Raw genomic sequence first — 5,625 nt, forward strand, 5'->3', positions numbered from 1 at the left:
AAGTATGTGCCATCACGCCTGGCTTTTTTCTTGTTGATAAACTTTTGGGTTATTACCAATTTTAGGTCATTATGAATAATGTTTCTTGATTGTGGGAATCAAGTATTTGTAGAAACACATGTTTTCATTCCTCTGGGGCTGATAACTGGGCATGAGATTGTTTGGTTACTAGGTAAGCATATATTTAATTTTCCCTGGTAAAATAGCTACTACCCTTTTACCTACTTTTAAATTGGGTCATTTAGACAGGGAGCACAAGAGCACAAAACCACTGGGTATTGAACTCATAGCCTGGAGCGTGCTAACCCTGCACTCTACCTCTGAGCTACACCTCATTCTCCTTGCTTTCCTGTTGAGTTCTAAGAGTTCATCTTTACTTTATCTCTTTCTCTTTTTATTTTAAGACAGGGTTTTACTACGTAAACCAGGCTGGCCATGAACCTACAGAAATCTTTCTGGTTTGGCCTTTCCAGTGCTGGGATTACAGGGATGAGCGGCTATGTCCGACTCTAAGAACACAATCTCCTTCCAGGTGGTGGTGCTGCACCCCCTGAACCTCAGCACTCAGGAGGCAGAGGCCAGCGGAACTCTGTGAGTTCAAGGTCAGCCTGGTCTACAGATTGAGTTCCAGGACAGCCAGGACTACACAGGGAACCCCATCTCTAAATAAATAAATAAATAAATAAATAAATAAATAAATAAATAATCAATCGATCAATCAACCAATACAGCAGTCCACTAACAGATACAGCAATTGCCAACATTTTCTTTCAGCTTGAGGTTTATATTTTATTTTCTTCCTGGTCCCTTATGAAGAGCAAAAGTTTTGTGGGGTTTTTTGTTTGTTTGTTTTTTGTTTTTTAAGTTTTTGAGTCAGAGTCTTGCTATATAGCCCAGGCTAGCCTGAAACTTGTGGTAATCCTTCTGATTTGCCCACTTAAGTGCTGGGATTATAGGTGTGAATCATTATATCTGACTGGATTATGTTGTTTTGTATCTAAGAAATATCTGATCAAAACTAATTTTCCTTTTTCTTTTTTTTCGGTTTTTCGAGACAGGGTTTCTCTGTGTAGCCCTAGCTTTCCTGGAACTCACTCTGTAGATCAGGCTGGCCTCGAACTCAGAAATCCGCCTGCCTCTGCCTTCCAAGTGCTGGGATTAAAGCCGTGTGCCACCACTGCCCGGCTAATTTTCCTATTTTTGTATGTAGTTTGTTATATTGGTTACTTACTTCAGATCTGTGATCGTGTTTAGCTCATTGCTGTACACAATGAGAAGGTAACTGTCTACATTATAAGACTGGTAGGAAGCTATTTCTTAGTATATTTACTTATTTTGGTGTGTAGATAAGTTGCCCTGATGCTATTTATTTAAAAATAGTATTTAAATAAAGGGGATGGAGAGATGGTTGAGCAAGCAAAAGTGTTGTGTGAGTCTGCCGACCAGTGTGAGCCTTAGAATTCATGTAAAAAGCCAGATGAGGTAGCTCTCCTCTATAATCACCCCATTCTTATTGTGAAATGGGACAAAGAGACAGGAGAATCAGCCAGAAGCTCTAGGGACAACTAACCCCCTGTAGGCAGAACACTGACAGACACAGAGAGAGACGAGGTAGAAGGAAGAGTGGACTTGTCTTCTGACCTCCACAGTATCCGGACATATACCCCCCCAGCACTTGCTCCCTTACCCCCTCTCAATAAATAAATAAATAAAGTTAAAGGACTTTCTCCTCACTCATTAAGTTGTCATTTCCCTCTGTGGCCCACAGTGAAAGAAAACCTGAAATGCAAGCCTCCTGATTTATTTTATTGTTATTCTGCCTTCTGTTTCCCCTTTTCACACATCTGTGCTTTAACATCCGAGGGAGGAGAGGGTCTTGGTAGCATTGTTATGCTCAGAATGCAGGAACCCCAAGGAGACCGCCAAAGATCACAACACCAATGCAAGTACACAAGAGTCTTTATTGGAGTTCAGACTCGGATCACAATTTAGGAATGCAACGCTCTTGTCTAGGGGTTCAGGGTATACATGGGAGATGCATAAGCTTGGGCTTTCGAGCCTTGGCGTTACAGGATTGGGTAGAGGGTATCCTTCAGAATCAATTACACTTCTTCAAACAGCAAGGCGGGACCATACAGCAGGAAAAGGACCTTTTTGACCTGGAAAGAAATAACTTATTGCATTATCAGAGGCTAGTGTAATTTTACAAGCCGGCCACCGCTGTCTGGGAACATTTAGTTGCCTCTTCCCCATAGCTCAAGAGTGGGGGCCTTATCTCTTCAAGGGCACTACTTTTCTGCCTCCTTCAAAAGCATGAGACATCTGCACTGAGTGGGGGTGGGGGATGGGGGATGAAGGGGGGCGGGGAAGAGGTTGGAGTTGGGGGTAGGGGGTACTGGCTATTTGACTTAGATTGAAAAGATGTGTGAGACTCAGCGCCAGGAATTAACGCAGAGATTGAGCAGGCTGCCTTGTGTCTGTCTAGCACAATCCTGCAACTCCAGCTGGGCGGTGGTGGCAGCACGCCTTTAATCCCAGCACTTGGGAGGCAGAGGCAGGTGGATTTCTGAGTTCGAGACCAGCCTGGGCTACAGAGTGAGTTCCACGATAGCCAGGGCTATACAGAGAAACCCTGTCTCGAAAAACTAAAAAAAAAAAAAAAATCCTGCAACTTCAGCACTGAGGAGGCTGGGACAGGATGGCCAAAAGTTCAAAGCCAGTCTAGTCTACCTACTGAGGGAGTCACACACACAGTAACAGACATTGGGGGTGATCAAACCTAAAGCCTCACACATGATAGGCAAGTTCTATACTACTGAACCCAAATTTCTGCTGGGTTTTTTCTTTTCCTTCCTCTTTTTTTTTTTCCAATTTATTTATTTTTTTTTCGAGACAGGGTTTCTCTGTATAGCCCTGGCTGTCCTGGAATTCACTCTTAGACCAGGCTGGCCTCGAACTCAGAAATCTGCCTGCCTCTGCCTACCAAGTGCTGGGATTAAAGGCGTGTGCCACCACCACCCGGCTTTTTTTTCCTTTCTCAAGACAGGGTTTCACTCTGTAGATCAGGCTGGCCTCAAACTCACAGAGATCCACCTGCCTCTGCCTCCTGAGTGCTGGAATTAAAGGTGTGAGCAACCATCACCTGGCCAAATTTCTCTATTCAATGAGTCTGCCTATTGCTAGGTGAAATATAAATGTCTCATTATGTTCAAAATGCTGTGAATTTTGGTATGATTTTAAAAATTTGCTGAGTATCTTGCTTTTTTATTACAACATCAAAATACCATGACCAAGGAAACTTATTGAGGAAAGCTCTTAATTTAAGGGCTAACAGTTTCAGAAGGTAACCGTGATCATTGTGGTGGGGAGCATAGCAAGAGACAGAGAGGTACGGCACTAGAGCAGTAGCTGAGAGCTTACATCTGATCTATACACCCAGGGCAGAGAGGTGGGGGTGGGGTGGGGGGAGGCTGGCTAACTGAAAAATAATGTGGGTGAAAGACCCCCAGAACTGGGGAGATCCTTACTCAAGTCTCGGGATGACGCGACCACCCAATGACTCACGAGAGACCAAACTTGCTGCAATCACATGAGGTTTATTGGGGATACCAGTACCGGGGTCGATCTTGTGACCATGCTGACCAGAGTTCGACTCCAAACACAAGAAGTGTGGGGTATTTAAGAGAAAATCCAGAAGCTGGGGGCGGAGAGAGGGTTACCAAGGAAACAGAACATAAAACAGTGGAAAATTTCTGAGGGACCCAACCCAAGGTATTCAGTTAGGGAGGGGAACACATTCATTCTAGGAATGTAATCTTCATCTATCGGTGGGCAGGGTGGAGAGTCTCATAAACCACTAGACCTTCATTCTTAGTTCCGCCCTCATTGTGGATCATTCAGGAGGGGCAGGTATTGGGAACCAGAGCCCTGAGGCTCTGAGTTCCTGGAACTGGCTACTCCACCTTTTTGGCTTGTGGCAGAGGTTTTCCTTGCCCTCTTTTAAGTAAAGGTTACACATTAATACATACATTTCTATTAAATGCCCTCATTTTAAATTCTAAGATTCTCCAGCCTTTCAGTGGGCTTTTGAAATCTCCTTCATCAAGGCCATACTTCCAAATCCTCAAATAGTCCCATCAACTAAACACTAAAAGTTCAAATATTTAAACTTATGGAGGCCATTGAAACCATCATACTGAGAATGAACAGGTCTAAAATCCAATCTTACATCCAAGATTTTTTTGTTTTGTTCATCTCTGTGATCTTTGAGACACAACATACATCTACTCACTCCAGACAGAACAAAATATGGATAAAGTCCAACCCAATGAACTAATGAATTTTACTGGGATTACTTACAGGAATAGGGTGAGAGGTTACTTATAGGAGCAGAAATGACTCAAAGACAATTGCATCACCAAGACTACCCCAGCATGGCTGACAGCTCACAAAGCTGGGAACCTGGAGCACACTGCACAGCCCTTGGGCTGCTCAACAGGTTGGAAAGTGTCCTTTCCAAGATCTAAAGCTCTTCCAGGCAGCTCTGCGGGTTTCTGCTTCTCCCACATAGTTGATCTTGTCTCAGTCTTCTTTGCAGCTCATTTCTTTTCTCTGAGAGGGACTCTTATTAGCTTTTATTGTTCACTATGGTAGGGAGGGGCCTAATGAGTCTGGTCAGTTTCAGGAATTTCCTGAAGCTATTTTGAGTTGTTTACCTTCCTGCTTAAGGAGCGTTCTGCATAATAGAAATGTTCAATCTCAGAGGAAACTGTTATATAACAGCACAGGGAGATTATGCTGAAAAGTTGCTTTGGTTTTTGTTCTTTCATTGTGCCTGGACACTTATCAAACTCACTTTAATTATTTACTTTTTAATTTATTGTATTGTAAAAGTAACTTTTGCTGGAAGCAGTGGTAAATGCTTATGATCTAAGCTACTTGGGAGGCTAAGGAAGAAAGATTGCAAATCAAGGCCAGTCTGGCCTACAGAGCAGTACCATGCCTCAAAATAAAAGTTTAAGCCAGGTGGTAGTAACACATTCCCTGAATTCCAGCACTTGGGAAGTAGAGACAGGTAGATATCTGAGTTCAAGGCTAGTGGGGCTATAGAGTGAGTTCTAAGATAGCCAGGGCTCTACAGAGAAATCTTGTCTTGAAAAACCAACATAAAATAAAACTTTAAAAAGAGCTAAAAGTGCAGCTCAGTGGTAGAGTAGTTGCCTAGCATGTGTGAGGTCCTGGGTTCAACTCCTAGTAACTGCAAAAATTATTTTATTGCATTTTTACTTAGTGTGTGTGCAAGCACATGTGCACATGCACACTCAAGTGTACTTGGGCATGTGTAGAGGACAATTTATGGGAGTCCGTTCTCTCCTTCCACCATGGATCAAAACTATCATCCTTAGGACCTCTACCATATGACCCATGTCACTGGTCCATAATATTTTTAAAAAATAAAAATAACGAAATGGAGAGATGGATTAGTTGGATCCCCTGAACCCCTGGAAAAAGCTGGCACAGCGACAAACATCTAAACCTGTAAGGGTCTGAAAATCGCTGAAGGAAGACCTGGACTCAGATAATATGCAAAAACAAGGAGCATTTATTCTGCAGAAACAGCTAGCA

Source organism: Mastomys coucha, unplaced genomic scaffold (assembly GCF_008632895.1).
Source record: "Mastomys coucha isolate ucsf_1 unplaced genomic scaffold, UCSF_Mcou_1 pScaffold23, whole genome shotgun sequence".
Lineage (NCBI taxonomy): Eukaryota > Metazoa > Chordata > Mammalia > Rodentia > Muridae > Mastomys > Mastomys coucha.